This window comes from Triturus cristatus, chromosome 5_2 (assembly GCF_964204655.1).
Source record: "Triturus cristatus chromosome 5_2, aTriCri1.1, whole genome shotgun sequence".
Taxonomy (NCBI): Eukaryota; Metazoa; Chordata; class Amphibia; order Caudata; family Salamandridae; genus Triturus; species Triturus cristatus.
The window spans coordinates 612599034-612616781 of NC_140588.1; the positions used below are offsets into that span (position 1 = coordinate 612599034).

Here is a 17748-nt window from a genome sequence, read left to right on the forward strand (position 1 = left end):
CAATGAACTGAATTCTTGAATTATTTGCTTCTTCTCCAAAAGTTGCAAATTTATATTTCCGAAAGCATTTATCCTAGATCTGTGTTTATGGTCGTAAAAACTATATAAAAATCTGTAATATTTTTTACAAACCCTTGGTCTTGGATTTAGTCATTGAGTGTGTGTGAACATTTCTTGCCTGTGCGTGTACAGCAAATGCTTAGCACTGCCCTTCGATAAGCCTAACTGCTTGCCCACACTAGCACAAAAGAGAGCATTAGTATTATCTACTTTAGCCTCTGTAAAGCTTCTTGGGATCCACTGGACTCTGTGCACACTATACTTTACTTTGCTATGATATATACAGAGCCAGCTTCCTACAGTGCCTTTGGGCCCTCCCGCGCCTGATCTCAGCCTTACCGGCTTTGGCCGACCAAGGAGTGGCCCTTCTCTGGTGGCAGGGCAGCCTGGCAGAGAAGAAGCCGGGCCGGGAGGGGACCCCGGCTCCTCTTGGCGGTTGGTGTGTGGGATTGGAAGCGCCAGGCTGTTCCCTTCTGGCTCTTCTGACCAGGGTAGGGGTGGGCTAGCCACCTGCCCACTGGCATTGCTGGGGGCTGCCACCCAAGCCGGGGAATCTTGATGCTGCTGGGTTCGAGCCTAGCAGTGGTCGGCTGACATTCAGTTGGGAGACCCTCCCTCGTTGCCAAGTACCTGGTTATCCTGGTCCCGTGTAGCTGGGCTGAGGGTTTCAAGACTTGTGCGGTCCTTCCTGGTCCTCTGGGAGGGACTGACGGCAGTGGGGTTGCCTGCTTTCATCACTTTGGGGCCCCCCTTACGTGGGCTGAGAGCCTGGTTTCACTCTTTAATTCGTGAAGGTGACTCCCAGAGGGGAAGCCTAGATGGGGCACCAGGCCATCTCATCTGGTGGGCGGCAAACGGAAGCATGGCGTTGCCTTCCTCCTACCTACCCTGCACCCGCAGGTGGGAGAATGTTTATAAAAGATCCCTGTGACTCTTGGCAGTGGATCACTCAGCTCACGCGTTAAGGAAGAACGCAGCTAGCTGCAAGAATTAGTGTGAAATGCAGGACAGATTGATCATTGACACTTCAAATGCACCTTGTGGCCCCAGATACCTCCGTGGGCTACGCTTGTCTGATGGTAGCTCAATCATCAATTACCCCAGGGCTTCTCCGGGGTGCAGCTGGGACCATCGCAGGGTAACTCCGCTCCTTTCGTCCCCCCACAAGGTCAGACCACTGATTGCCTGTCACAAGATTGTTCCCTCCTGGTCCTGTCATGTAGCTATGCTGCCGGTGTGCGTAGCCTTCCCTCCTACTTTAACGGGGTACAGGCTGGCGTGGCGCCAGGCCTGTCCCAGGGAGCCTGGCTGTGTACCATGCATGGCTGTCTGTGGTGCCCCATGGCTGCCCCTGCGCACTGCTTCGGGCCCCCACTTCAATGGCCAGGTTCGGGGAGGGCACACCCCTGCCTTGCCTGCGAGTGCTCGCCTGCCCCGTGGCCATCAGTCTCCCATGGCCCGTTGCCACGACCTCGGCCCCCGCCGCCTAAGGTGCCGGTGTTCCCCGGCTCCCCTACACTTCAGCATCCGACTACGACCTCACCTCATACCTGTTGAATTTAAACATATTACTAAGCGGAGGAAAATAAACTAACCAGGATTCCCTCAGTAACAGTGAGCAAAGAGCCCAGTCCAGAATCCCCACCTGGCTGCAGGTGCGGTAAATGTGGCATACAGAAGACCAACTCCCCGACATCAGTCAGGGGGCACAAGTCCTTCGGATCCCACGGGTGGTGTTACACTCGTAGCAGCCTCTGGCGTTCTGGGATTTGGGCCTTCTCGGAGTTGTGTTGCTTGGGAATGCAGCCCAAAGCAGGTGATAAACTCAATTTAAGGCAGTTCCCTAATTTGCAAACAAATAAGTGCCAGGGCTCAAAGTTATCATAGAATCTCGTTACCAGCACTACAGAATGTGGGGCTGACATTTGATTTATCTACCACCATTCACCACCGCGCTGCTCTCCTCGGAGGTTAAGGGCCTCTACAAGAACAACAGAAAGGTCATTTCATTTGTAAAGCGCCGAACACCATTTGGATGCCATTGCTGCGCGTCCTGTTTTTCTTATAGTGATAAAACATGTGAGGCGAGTACCCCTCGCTGATAGACATTGTGAGAGTGAGAGTTGGAAAATGCCCCTTGCATGTTGAATAATATGCACATGCCTTTGTTCAGGCTCCAGTCCAGTACACTGTTTGAAGTAGCATTAACAAAAGCAATGCTTTTGGCATTTTATTGAGTTAAACTTGTGGAACGTGCAAAATACCTAAATATGACCTGGAGTTTCGCTCTCTGTCCCTCTTGGTGAAGTCAAATAGAACGTTTTGACATAGCATTCCATTGTTGTGATAGTTTTCGATAAAATGATGGGTATTCCACCAGACACTCCCTGGCAGAGTATGAAAAACCCTAGAAAAAAAAAGGTTTTGTTTTTGCTCTAATGCACTTACCAAAACAACGTTGTTCTCTTTACCAGCCCTGTGTCTCTGTTGGTCTACAATAATAAGCTTTCGAGAAAAATGCTTTGTTTCATGACCAATGAGGCCAGTACTGAAGGAGGCAGAAAGAGATTCACACTGAAATCCAGCGGTCCCATTCAGCTCAACACACAGCTACAGAGTGCCCAAGAAGCTGTCCCAGGAAGCAAGATGCACACAATTGCATTCACCTGTGCACAAAATGGGTGCCGCCTTCATCTTTGAAAAATTATCTGCACTTCAGTTGCGTGAATGAAGGAAAGCTATAGAACCGGCCCTGTAAAATAAATGCCGGTGATGAGCCCGGAAACCACGGGCCCAAATTAAGCACTGATCTAAGGCTAAATATGGGCGTGAAACCGATAGTCAACAAGTACCGTAAGGGAAAGTTGAAACGAACTTTAAAGAGAGTGTTCAAGAGGGTGTGAAACTGTTGAGAGGTAAATTTATGGGGTCTGTGCATTTTGCCCAGTGGATTCAACACAGCATGAAAGTCGATCACCTGAAGGGCGTATCCTTTCCACAGGACCGTCACTATGGCGCACGTGGCTCCTGCAGGGTGCATTTCTAACACGGCGGTGCACTGCGACCGGCTCTGGGTCAGCTGGGATGGCTTTAGGGTGGCAGTTGGCTCTCCGCTCCGGTGGAGAGTGTTACAGCCCCTCTGGCAGTAGCTTTGCCATGTTCATGGAGCTGAGGGAGATTGGACTGCTTCCACGCCCTCCCATGGCAGCCGTTCCTGGCCGCCTCTCAGGGTGCGCCAGGGCGGGGAAGGGGAACAAGGCCCCCTGCTCCCGGCACAACTGTCAACTGGGGCAGACTGTGCTCAGTGCGCCCCGAATTGTGTTACGCCACCAGTCGGGGCAGACCCCACCGGGTACCAGGGGCCGGCTGCAATGTCGGTTAGCCACCTGACCTGTCTTGAAACAGGGACCAAGGAGTCTAACACTTATGAGAGTTGGAGGGCTGAGAAAAACCCTGTGGCGCAATGAAGGTGAGGGCCAGCACACACCAGCTGAGGTGGGATCCTGCCGCGAAGTCAGCGACGGGCACACCTCCGGCCCATCTCACCTGCTCCGTCTGGGAGGTGGAGCATAAGTGTGCATGGTAGGACCCGAAAGATGGTGAACTATGTCTGGGCAGGGCAAAGCCAGAGGAAACTCTGGTGGAGGTCCGTACTGGTTCTGACATGCAACTCGGTCATCTGACCTGGGTATAGGAGCAAAAGACTAATTGAACCATCTAGTAGCTGGTTTCCTCTGAAGTTTCCCTCTGGGTAGCTGGTGCTCAGTACTCAGAGATTATTTTTATTTCTTTATAGATTTCAGCAGCCAAATCTATAATCTATAAAGAAATAAAAATAATCTCTGAGTAATCTACAGCAACGTGAATATTGATTGACGTGGAATTTTCTCTGGATATGATGATATGGGTGTTGAAAGTATTTAACATATGAGGATTAGAGTTACTTTTGTATGGTGTGCTCTTGTGTCTTTGCTACTAGCCTCTGGAAAAATGTAAGTAAGGGAAGTCGGCAAGTCAGATCTATAACTACAGGATAAGGATTGGCTCTAAGGGCTGGGTCATTTGGGCTGGGACGCTTGGCGGGGCTGGGAGCGTGCATCGGCTAGACGAGTCACCGCCCTCCAGGGTGGCTGCAACTCTGGACACAAGCCAGGCCCTTCCTGTGGATCACTCCAGCAGTGGTGGTCGCCTCACCCCGTGCCCCTCCTCGGAGTGTGGGGTTGGCGTTCTGCATCAGCCGGCACCTAGCAGCTGAAATAGAACTGGTGTGGGCCAGGGGACTCTGACTGTTTAATTAAAACAAAGCATCACGAAGGCCTGAGGCGGTGTTGATGCAATGTGATTTTTTTTCCCAGTGCTCTGTCAAAGTGAAGAAATTCGATGGAGGCCGGGTAAAGGGCAGCTGTAACTATGACTCTCCTAATTATCAGTGGAAATAATAAGAGAAAGGCGTAAAGAATTTAACAACAGAAAGCGTGCGCCAAAATACTGAAACTTTGATGATCTAAACAACAGAATTTCAGAAGTTCCAAAACAACAAGCCAAACAAAGACAAGAAAGATGAAAGGCTCAATAGAATGCAAAAGAAAATATATGCAAAAGCAAATGGCAGCTGTAAGGATTACCTGGCAATATTTATGAAAGACAAGAAGAAAATTGCCAGGATAATCACTGATGGTGCGGAAGATTTCACTACCAAATCAGTGCCAATTATCTCTTTCAATACTACAAAGATATTATAGAAAAGAGAGCAAGAAAACCCCAAAATTCATCCCTATTGATAGGAGACCGGAAGATTGGGATGTTGAAAGACTATGCAAAGAAATTACACTGCTTGAAATAACTATAGCTTTCGAAGAATCTAACTTAAATAAAGCAGTAGGGCCTGACAATATCGGCTTAAATGATCTTAACAATGTTCACAATAAGCAACCACAGCTGCTGCCCAAAATATTATCGAATTAGTTAACTATGAAAAGAGTTCCAGAATGTATAAAGAAAAACTGTTCAATACTAAGCCCAAAGAATGTACTGATCAATGAACTAAACAAAATAAGCAACTGGAGACCAATTTACAATTGGTATACCATTCACAAAGCTATTTACAATAATCTTCACCAAAAGACTTACTTCATTCGTCAATCTGAATAAGAGACAAAAAGGCATCATGAAGGTGAGAGGTTGTCTCGAAAATGTAATTTTTCTTTAGAATATTATAAAAGGGGCATAAAAAAAACACTCACTCGCAGTGGTGTTCATAGACATCTCCAAAGCTTTTGACTCTGTCAGCGATGGTAACATTCTATGGAGTCTCGAAAGGCACAGAGTTCCTTCATACATCAGGGATGTAAAAAAAAACTTGTATACAGACTCAACAATGTCTTTCAATGGCAACAGTAATGAATCTACATCAGAAATAACAATGACATCTGGAGTAAAGCAAGATGACTCATTATCCCCATTGTTGTTTAACATTGCCATGGATCCCATAATATGTGATCTTCAGAAAAAAAGCAAGGGCTTCTCATTCGGCTCAGATGGTCTTATTAAGCATCGGGATCGGGAAGAGATGTGGCGTAGTGGCCAGGGCGGCTGACTCCGGAACCCGGGGGCTCGCGGTTTGATCCCCAGTGCCGGCGGCAGATCAGTCCAGCACCATGTGACTCTGGGCAATAGCTTATTTAATCTTCCCCAAGGCCCCCAGCGCCTTGACACCCTCGGGTAATTGTTCGCGGTTTACAAATACTGGACATTGAGCAGAACACCGCTCTAGCCTTTGCCAATGATATAGCAGTATTCAGCAACACCTGCGAAGGAATGCGTACTAATCTGAAAATCATTGACAAATTTAGTAAAGAAACAGTTTTAAAACAAAATGTGAAAAGAACACACAGATTCAACATAAGTCACCACAAAGACAAAATCCTGGTGAATAACTGCAAACCATGGCAATTTGAAAAACAAGATATTGAGAATATTCATCCAGGTGACAGTGAGAAATACCTCGGATTGAACTTTGATCCACACACTGGCCATACAAGTAACAGCAAAATAAATGAGGTTCTCACAAACTGTACTCAAAAACTTTACAATTTACCACTCAAGCCCACTCAAAAAATGTAATTCTTTTGACAATATCTGGTTCCTAAATTGTCATTTAAATTGGAAATGGCAGGCACAGATGCAAAAACTCTAAACATTCTGGATAAAATAATAAAGAAATATGTCAAACACTTCCTACACTTACCTGCATACACCTGCGATGGTCTCCTCTACTCCAAAAGCTCATACGGGTCCTCAGTGGGTCAAAGCTATATACAACAATCAAACTCAACAAAATCAACAATCGACTATACCTCGGAGAAACTCCAGATGTGTACATTGCTTTACTCGTACAAGTAAGCAGGAGAAATAATAAATACAAAAATTGATATTATCATCAAAACCCACAAACTTAACATACTAGACAGTAGATTCCTGAGCTATGATTTGCAATTGTTAGCAGCTTATGATTGCCGAAAAGAGGAATTTGAGAAATGGAAAAATCTCCCTGTCCAAGGTGATTGTATTAACTATCTAGCAAACAATTCACCTTTGAATTTCTGGATTAGCAAACACAACATTTAAAGGAAAACCAATACATAGCTGTGCTGATTTTACAAGCAAATGTTCTGTACACAAGAGAAACCATCACTAGAGATGGAAATCAAACATTTGCTACTTGCAGAAATAGTAAGTATGTTTGTGAAAACAATTGCTCATATTTCAGGTACATGTCCTAAAACCATGGACATACGGATCAAAAGACATAACAAAATATTGGAACTTCTCATTGATAGAGTTAAAAGGTGCAGTTGGATGACATATAGGGAACCTCATGCCAAATAATGTCAAGGCGAACTACGAAAAACGGATGTAGTATTTACCAAAGATGGTACTGCTGTAGTGATTGATGTCTCAATTCGATATGAAAACTCACAAAATTCCCTTGAACTTGCATTTGAGAGTAACGTTAAATATTATCAGTATTTACCACAGGAAACCAAAAATCTCACCAGCTGTTACACTGGGAAATTTCATGGTTTTATTGTAGGATGTTGGGGTAATTGGCCTCAATGTAATGATGTTGCTCTGGCTGATCTTAGTTTACAAATGTCTTTCCCATTTAAGAAGAATGTTTACATGACTACTTTAATGGACACTCTTAAAATGTGCCATGTATTCTTGGACAATAAACTGTTAAGCTCAACACTCAGATGTACTTTGTTTTGCACCACACATATTTCATTCTTGTTAATATACTGCTTTAAGAATGTTTATTTGTTGATATTTGAATGTAGTATAGTTACACATTTAGAGTTTGCACATAAAGTTGATTATAGTTAACTTGTTTGAATTTAAATATATATTTAGAATAGGAATGCTTAGTCACTAGTTTCAGAATTATTATTAAAGGTATGTGTGTGTGCATTTAGATGTACACATGTACATCATGATAATTGATATATGTTGAATTCAGGATAGATCTCAAGTCATTGCTTACACATAATCAGTACATATCACATATTGATTATTAATGTCCTCCTAATCATACCTTAATTTTCTTAGGACTGATCGTAGACAATTTATATTGTTAGAATAGTACTGGAGGGTGTACCATCTCTATCCTATATGTGATTCTAGTTCCTGTGAGGACAGCTTTAACTGTGGCTGTACTCCGGAATAAATGTGTTGTTGGAAGCAAGAACGATTTGACCCTGATGGGCAGCAATAATAACACAAAATGAGCCATTGCTTGGTGGTACAGATAGCCAAATGGCTTGTCATCTATTTAGTTACGTGCATAAATGAATGAACTGTGGGGCTCTCGCTTCTGGCTCCAAGAACCCAGTGCCCGCCGTGCGCAACCCACTCTGGGAACAGTGGCAAGTGGGGATTTTGACAGGGGCGGTACACCTGTCAAACAATAATACAGGTGTCCTAAGGTGAGCTCAGGGAGAATAGAAACCTCCTGTGGAGCATAAGGGCAAAAGCTTGCTTCATCACAATTTTCAGTATGAATTAAGGGCCCGATTCACAGAACTAACTTAAGCTACAATCCTAAACTTACGACCATTTTGGTATTCACAGAAGGCCGTATTCACAGAAGGCACTTACTCATTTTGGTATTCACAGAAGGCACTTACTCATCAATGAGTAAGTGCCTTCTGTGCCTTCTGTGAATACCAACATGAGTAAGTTACTCAAAATGAGTAAGTTACTCATTTTGGTATTCACAGAGGGCACTTACTCATCAATGAGTAAATACCTTTGTGAATACCAAAATGAGTAAGTGCCTTCTGTGAATACCAAAATGAGTAAGTGCCTTCTGTGAATACCAAAATGTTAGTAAGTTTATGATTTTGTCTTAAGTTAGTTCTGTGAATCGGGCCCACAGACCATGAAAGCGGGGCCTCACAATCCTTCGGACTTTTTGGGTTTCAAGCAGGAGGTGTCAGAAAAGCTACCACAGGGATAACTGGCTTGTGGCGGCCAAGCGTTCATAGTGATGTCACATTTTGATCCTTCGATGTTAGCTCTTCCTATCATTGTGAAGCAGAATTCACCAAGCGTTGGATAATAGGGCACGCAAGCTCGGTATAGACCGCCGTGCGACAGGTTACTTGTACCCAATTGATGATGTGTTGTTGCAATAGTAGTCTTGCTTAGTACGAGAGGAACCACAGGTTCAGAAACCTTGTGTATGTGCTTAGCTAAGTAACCAATGGGCTGAAGCTACGATCTGTGAGATTATAACTGAACGTCTCTAAGTCAGAATCTCCCTTAAACCCTAATGATACTGCAGTGCTATGGAGCCTCAGTTGTCCTGGGATAGCCGGCCTCTTGGACCGGTGCGTACAGTCTCTCGCTTGGGGATCAGAGCACAGACGGAAGGGGGCTGCCTCCTTTGCCCTTAGTGCACTGCATGTGTGTGGGGCACCCGGTGCTAAATCATTTGTAGACTACCTGATTCTGGGTTAGGGTTTCATAAGTGCAGAGCAGCTGCCTCGCTGCAATCTATTGAAAGTCATCCTTTGAGCCAAGTGTCTGTGGGTGCCCTCGGATGTCCATCACACCTCGGGGTCGGTCCCGCTGCCATCAGGCCTGTGGGAGTGATGTGGAGGGGAAAAGTGGGTCCGTGGGAGACTCCCTCCACCAGGTGCTGACCAGCATGGGGGACCGCCCTCTCCCGTGCTGTGCCACTGGCTGCAGAGATGAGGGGATGATCCCTAGTAGGGCGACCAGATGGCCAGACTGGGATCCTCCTACTCACGCACCAGTCACTGGGAGGCAATCAGCCCTGGGAAAGAGCCTCCCGAGCACCGGCCTCAGAGTGCATGCCCACTCTTTTTCTTGTTGGACTACTGTATGATTGGGTCATGGGTCTGGTCATCCCGGGCCATTTAGTCGCTGGGTCATACTGGGTCATCTGGTTCCCATGCTGTGCAACCAGATGGCCCTCTGGACTGGGTGACCAGATCGAAGGCTGGCCAACTGGATGGCCAGGCCAGCTCCAACGTTTATCCTCCCCAGGGTTCTGTAAACATAGGCAAAGGAAAATGGGCTTCCCAGTCAGGTCCGTGAGCAGACGATGTGGCCTGGGCTTAACCTTACTTGGCTCCCCAGGCTCCAGGAAGGCACCCACCCAGGTCAGCACCCTGAGCCCATGGTATGGCAGTTACTAACCAATGCAGGGTGGCTGCAGACTGGAGAAGACTCTCTTGTTCGACCACTGGGTTCAGGGTAAGGAGCGGAGACAAGCCCTGCATGAAGGCCCAGCCCCAGGGGCACTGAGCTGGAACAAAAGCCTATGAGAGCTCCAAGAAGCCCTCAACAGATGCCCGGGCCTGGTCTCGAATGGCAGCAACTGTCCCGTGCCACCAAGGAGGTGCCGTCGGTAGGCCCTGCCCAAGCCTTATCATTCTAAGAACGAGTGGGCCTGGCAAAGGGGAAACAGCAGGCCTGCAAAGCCCCCTCCCCCTTCTCTGGCAGGGAGGGAGGCCGTGGTCATGCCCTCAGTCAGAGCTCCAGTGGGCCCTGGGCCCCATGCACTATTCCTCCGTGCTGTCAAGTATTCAGAGGAAATGGGCTCTGTGGTCACCGACAGGGCAGCCTGTCCGGGGATGGTCCAGACCAGACTCAGGTAGATCGGGTATAGTTGGGCCTATTTGGCGACTGTGGGCTGCTTGGTTGGAAACACCTACCATCTAAATTCAGCAGTTATAGTTACCCGAGCCAACTGTAAATTACACCCCCGCGATGCACTGCTTATGACCTCACTCATTACATCACTCATGACATGGTCAGTGAGATTACTCAAGACATCTCAAATGACATCACTGATTACATCATTCAGTGATTGTGAGTGTTTTCTAAATGTTTATGAGTGCTAACTATGCATACTAAGGTGCTTTATAAGTTAAACTATTATACTTTGTGTACTATTAATGAGTGAAACTATTTCTAATATAAATTATGTAAGTGGTTGTGTGACTCTGTAGCTGTGTGTGATTGGGTGGTGAGTAACTGTTTGGGTGTGTGAGTGGTTGTATGGGTGAATAAGTGGGTGTGTAAGTAGTGGTATTGGTGAGTGAGTGGCTGTGTTAGTGGCTATATGAGTGGCTATATGGGTGAGTGAGTAGCTGTGTAGCTGTGTGAATGGCTATATGGGTGAGGGACTGGATATGTGCGTGGTTGTATGGGTGAGTGAGTGGTTGAGGGGGTGTTTGATTAACTAAGTAGGTGTGGGAGTGGCTGTATTGGAGAGTGACTGTATGAGAGCCTATATGGGTGAATAGACATGTGAGTGTTTGTATGGATGTGTTAATGAGTAAGTAAGTGGCTGCATGGGTGTGTGAGTGGCTCTGTTGAGAGGCTGTATGGGAGTGTGTGTGAGTAGTTATATTAGTGAGTGAGTGGGTGTGTGAGTGGCTGTATGGAGGAGTGAATGGCTGTGTGAGTGATTTTATGGGTGAGTGAGTGGCTATGTGAGTAGGTGTAAGAGTGAGCGAGTGACTTTGAGTGGCTGTGTGTATGAGTGAGTGGGGGTGTGAGTGGCACTGTGGATGACTAAGTGGGTGAGTGAGTTGTAGGGGTGTGTCAGTGGGTGGATGTGTGGTTGTGTAAGGGTATGAGTGGCTGTGTGAGTGTTTCTATGGATGATGTCATCAGTGATGTAATTTGAGATATCATCAATGATGTCACTGACCCTGTCATTAGTGATGTAATATGAGATGTCATAAGCAGTGCATTGCGGGGGCGTAAGTTATAGTTGGCTCAGCTAACTATCATTGCTGAATTTCTATGGTTTTATATGAGTGAAATATGAACGTGGTCATAACGTCACTGTAACCTTTGGATTTTCAGTGAATTTCTAAGTTTTTCAAAATTCTTTTACCTAGCTATAACATCCTGTAAACTTTGTTTTTTTCAGTGAATTTCGCTTTTATTTCCTAACTGTAACCTGTAACCTGTAACCTTTGACAGTAGTATGTATGGCTGTATAGGTAGGTGAGTAGGTGTGTGAGAGGCTGTATCGGTCTGTGAGTGGGTGTGTAAGTGGTTTTGCGGGTGTGTGAGTATCTGTATGGGTCTGTGAGTGGGTGAGTGACTGTATGGGTGTGTACATCGGTGAGTGAGTGTGAGTACCTGAGTGGGTCTATGACTGGCTGCGTGAGTGTCTGAGTGAGTCTGTGACTGGTTGCATGAGTGTCTGGATGCATCTGTAAGTGTGTGTGTGAGTGTCTGAGTGGGTGCGTGAGAGTCTGAGTTAGTATGTGAGTGGGTGTGTGAGTGTCTGAGTGGGTCTGTCATTGGGGGCACACTAAATAATAGAGGGAGGCACATAGGGACCCCTTCCAAGAGCTCCTAAAATATTTCATTTAAAAAAGACATAAGGGGGCAGGATAAGAATACCCTGACCACCCAGGTCTGGTATTGAGGTCCCACATGGGGTTAGAAATATTTTTCCCCAACTTTGCCACAAAATTGCAGATGGGTCAACTCATTTGTGGTTAAATTGAAAAAATAATACAAGCACGGTCTCCCGGGCTTGTTTATACTATAGCCCATGGGTGGGTCAGGTCCTGTGGACATAAAAAACATAAAATGAAGGGGCACACAAGGCCCCTCTCCTAGGGTATTTTTATCCCCAGGGACCACAATCTTCACTTGGCTATATTTAATATATTGGAGGGGGCTACATGGACCCACCTCAATTGGGCTTATTGAGCTCCGGGGACCACCACCTTCCTGGGGCTTTATTTTATCAATAGAGAGGGGCCGTGTGGACCCCCATCCTAGGGCTTTACCATGCCCTAGGTACCATCACCTACATGGGCTAAATTTAAAAAATAAGCAGGGGGCCGCGTTGACCCCACAGGACCACCATCACACTGGGGACTGTGAAAAAAATTATATTTGGAGGGGGACCATGCGAACCCGGGGACCCCATCCCCCAGGGCCCACTAAAATTCAATGGTGGAGGGGGGCCACCTGCCCGGGCCGATTTTGGCCCCAGGGACCCTATATCCTGGGGTCTGACCTTGTCTCCCTCGGTGCCCCAGAGCCATCTGAGAGAGAGGTCTGACAGGAGAGGCCAGTCCCTCCCCATGCACTACTTTGCACACCTGTCATTTAAGGGAGAGGTGTAAAAGGACAGGCCTGTTATTTGCCACTCACTACTATGAACATCCATAATCTGAGGCAGAACTCTGAAAGGAAAGGCCAGTCCTTCCCCACACCCTACTAGGCACACCAGTCATGTGAGAGAGAGGTCTCAGCAGAGAGGCCACTCTCTCTCCACACACCCTACCAGGCACACCGGTCATTTGAGAGAGAGGTCTGGAAGGAGAGGGCTGTCCCTCTCAACTCATTACTACACACATCTGTCATGTCAGAGAGATGTCTAAGAGGAAAGGGCAGTCCCTCTCCACTCCCTCCTACGTGTACCTGTTATCTGAGAAAGAGGTCTTAAAGAAGAGTTTACTCCATCCAAACACTCTACTACACACATCGATCATCTGACGGAGATGGACGAAAGGAGAGGCCAGACCCTCTCCACTGGCGAGTATGCACACCCGTTTCCTGAGAATGAGGTCTGAAGGGAGAAGCTAGTCCCACAACACACCCCACTTCGCTGGAGCAATGGAGAATAGTTATATGTTTTCATAGCGCTTCGAGGTCCAGCCGGTAACAGAAAGCACATTGAATAAGTAATTATTTTAAAACTGCATTACATACCACATAATATAGGCTACTGCAAAATGCACAAAGAGATTTTGTTTAAGTTAAAACAAGTACTTTGAAAATATATATTTATGGTAAGACTCAGTTATACCGTAGCTAATGCAAATAAAATTGCAAGTTTCCATTAAAAGACACACTCCTGAACTCAGGTGCTGAAACACCTCCTCTGCTCTTATAAAGAATACATCTTTGCCACCATGAAGCTCAAATGATTCTATTAATGAAAGCCTACACTGGCCCCCAAGGATCGTTTAGATTAGCGGATTAACCAACTGCACACATTTACACTGTTTTAAGGCGGCAGGTACCATAGAGAGAATGCTCCCTTCTTCTTTAGCTGTCTATTCCTCTCACTTCACAGTACAACAGATTAACCACCACCCTTTTAATCTGAGGTACCTAAAGGTCAGCATTAACCTTTCAGGGACAGTTGTTTTTTAACAGAAATTAGAGAAATAATTTGGATCAAATTAAAAAACGCTACCCCCACGAGTTCCCTTCTACTGGAAGCTATGAATTGCATCAGTTGGTGCTTGGGGCCTGTTGGTGTCCGGAGCCGACACCAGCAACATCGGAGCTCTAGATCTATTGGTAGGATGGATCCAACACCATCATCTACAGAGAGATCTTGCCTGAGAAGGTCTTGGCCTTCTTGCTGCCAGAAGCTGGGCGTGTTTCCCACTTTGGGAGGCAAGACCTGTTGCAATTAGTCTCCACCATGTAAAAGTCTGATTTTCAGCACATCAGGGTGATTTGAATTTCAATTCACCTAGGCATTATGCATCCTTCCTGGATGTATTTTGTATGGACCTTTCTGCCCCCTCTTCTGGTCTGCTTGCTCTTCTAGCGACAGACGTTTTGCCATGGAAGGTTTGTTGAAACTTGGTAATAGTACAGCATGTGGGCGAGGAGCACACTGTGCGCTATACTCGGAGCATGCAGATAGAGACTGCGAGGGGGCACACTACCTGTTACCCATTTTATTAAGGGTGAAAGTACTGCTAACCCAGAAGAGATACTAGTGGGTTTAAAGCTAGTTAATAGCTAACCATGCATGAAGTGTGCTGGGATGGCAAACTACAAAGTCAAGTATCAGTTTACACTTATTGGGGCGTATTGAAAAGAGGGCAGGTGGGGGAAGAGCAGCTGGATGACACAGGGTCATGGCTGGTATCAAATAGTTGAACTTCCATCTTTTCTCTCTTCCTCACTTTAATCACATGCATTCTTCCCTTTCCCTCTTTAATCACAGAGTATCGCAGACACTCTCTTGATTCACGAGTTTAGCTTTCCTTTCAGGTTAAAAACCCAGGAAAACACACGCTCAAAGCCTAAGGTGTAATGTGTTGCACACAATTTTAATGGTTAATTAGGAGGAGAACTTAAATGTAGTATGAAAAAGGATCACTGGGCACAATTATATGAATCCCTCTTTTCTAGAGAGCAGTAGTGTAAGTAGCAGAAACGTCACCATTTATTTGCTGTGTCGCTGTGGCTATGGTTGCTGGCCTGCTACTTTTGAGCTAACTAGTCACATTTTATATATCAACCAGGAACTGAAATGCCTCTTGGTTTTAAAATATTGACTCTGTTTATTTTCTAGGGCATTAGTACCCACTTAACTGTCTTCAGGTGATGAACGACTGAGTTGGCCCTGCTAGAGTCCAGTCCCCTGACCTCTAGTTTGTACATAAGCACTTCCATTACTCAGTGATATTGCGGGCTAGTTCAATAGTTTATTCGACTTGTACTGGGCAACCAGTTTTACTAATGGGGAAAAGTCTTGCAGTCCGAAGTAAAGTATGCCTGCTTGTATATATTGTTGTTTGTGCAGCATACTCCTAGTGCCCTGAGACTTGCTCCAGGTAATGTAATAGAGCTAAAGAAGATTTGGGTGGGAAGATGGCCTTCAAAGTCTTAGCCAATCTTAGTGCTCCAGTGAACTGGGTTTTTCTTTTGAAAACCACCCTTCTCTAGGCATCCATGCAGGAGGGAGCTAGGTAATAGTAAAGCTCCTTGTGAGAGGACGGAAAGGGTGAGATCTTGAAGCATTGTAGAAGATCAGAAGTTAACCTCATTCAATGAGGTCATGTGTGAGTCAAGACACTAAAAGTGAAAAACGTAAGCCTGAAGACCATGTAGAATAAACAGTTAAGCAAGGATTTTGGGACCAGCAGCAGGTTATCCGGGGCTTCAGGGAACAGAGAGTGAGGCTACAGCCATCTAGACTTGAGAGTAAGTTGGAATCTTAGAGAATTAAATTGAAAAGGGCCATTACTTGAAACTGAAGGGTGAGAAGAAGCTAGCTGGGCTTAGGGACAAGAAGGAGTTTTGGCGATCTGGCGCCGTATTACACAAAGTGCCCCAGGGGTGCAACGGGCATTTACTCCCGCTTTGCATGCCCCTGGGGCAACTTGGTATTACAGATTGGGCCGCAGACGCTTGTGCGGCCCCTTCGGCAATACCGATAGTGCTGGCGCACATAAAGGGCCAGCGTTATCTTCAGGGGGTGTTCCCTCATTTGCCTGGGGGCGTACCGCATGCAAATGAGGAAATATCTTTGCCTATGCACCGTGCGGGCGCAGGCGGGTTGCCGCCTGCACTGTGAAAATGCAGAGTGACTTCAAAGCAGCTGCTCCGTTTTTCACATGAATCATCATAATACGGGGCACTTTCCTTCATTATGCTGGGCGCCCCATTTAAAGGGTGAGCCCAGCTCAATGAATGAGAATGCGTTGCACATTTAATGTGGGAATCTCAGGGCCCTAATGAGTGAAGAGCACCAGGGGGGCTGACATTAAACAGAGGCCTTAGAGAATTTGCATGGTGAAGATGGACTTCACTTTCCTGGGTGTGTTCATGGTTATGGGTGTGGAGGATACCGTACCAGAGGGTGAGTAGGATTCCAAATACACAGTAGCCTCTGGAGGTCTCAGTGTGAGCAGGAGACTCAGAGATGTGCGTCTGCGTAGGAGCCTCTGGGGACCTGAGAGTGGAAATGAGCTTAAGGGTTGTGAGGGAGAATGGGTAGTCTGGGACCCTCTGATGATGAGCAAGAGCCTCACTGTCTTAGGATAAGTAGGGCACACGGTTCCTTAAAAGTAAATAGAAGCCAGACCTATAAATAAACATGATCTTCTGAGGACCTGTTGGCCAATGAACAGTGAGAAGCCCCATGAATGAGCAGAAGCTTTAGGCCCTACTACTGGCAAGGAGTGGACTCGGGGATCTGTGGGTGAGCAAGCTTGAAGGAGATTCATAGACCTGGAGATGAACAGCAGAAGATCTATTAATGAGCTGCAGTTGAATAATGGTGTTTCCAGACTTGACCAATGTTACTGACCCCCACAAGCTGTAAATTGATTCATGTATCACAAACTTTCCATCAAAATTAGCTCCAGTACTACCAAACCATACTTTGTAAAAGGTCGTGATCCACAAATGCGAGCCACTTCTTTTTTGTGCTCCGGCCTATTTTTGGTCCCAATTCGACTCTGCCAGCATACCATCAGAAACAGGGCGTCAGAAAGCAAAAAGACAGGGAAAACATGGCAAAATATGCCAGGTCTAACACTACTCTACGCATAGAATTTTGTACTGCAATGGTGCCCTTCCAGTACAAAACCTATGCTAGACTCATGCAGATACCCTTGCACTATGTGGCAATGTTTTGAAGTGCGCGTGCTGCAGCCCGATTGTGCGCCAGCAATAGAGTGAGAGCAGGACAGTGCCATATCTTAGTGGGCAGGGCGCTTTCCTACTCTCGCCTTGCCATGCAATGCAGCGCATCAACTGTGGTTGCTGTGCTGCGTGGAGTGTCACTTTTGAGAACGTGGGCTGAAATGGAAATGTGGCATTAGACAACACTCTCGCTGTGTACGAGGCCATTCAGAGGAGGCTGGGTTCATGCGCCTGCTTTGGGATTGCCCTGGGGTTAGCCGTTTTGGCGTAACAATGTCGGGCACTCTTTCAAAGATGATCGACATCTCTGGTGGCCTTACACTTGAAATGTCATTACTGGGGTGGGTCGAATTCAGCATTCGTACAGAAAAATGTGTGTCCTAGCTATGCAGCTCGCCAAACATTGTGTTGCATGCTATTGGGGTAGGGGTAAGGGGCCAACATGCAAAACGTGGTAATAGGACTTGATCTACTGCAATTAGCAACTTGACATGCAGAGATGATTCCGGTGACGTCATGACCTGGGCCACATATTTGAGGGAATATGTTAGAAGACTGTTAAATGCACTGTTCTTTAATACCTATTCTCTGCTGTTGCTAATGTGTCTATCTAAATTATAATGCCAAGCTGAACAGAAATGGAAATGTCTGGTCAAATACTTTCATGTACCTTATCTGGCTGACTGATTCTAATTAGGGTTCTGTCATTTTCTGGAAAAC

General features: G+C 46.2%; 2 pseudogenes; both read left to right on the forward strand.

The window, feature by feature from the left end:
- The first annotated feature begins 989 nt into the window (after positions 1-989).
- LOC146829068 (5.8S ribosomal RNA) lies at positions 990-1143 on the forward strand (annotated as a pseudogene).
- Positions 1144-1594: 451 nt separating this feature from the next.
- LOC146829069 (28S ribosomal RNA) lies at positions 1595-9151 on the forward strand (annotated as a pseudogene).
- The last annotated feature ends 8597 nt before the right edge of the window (positions 9152-17748 follow it).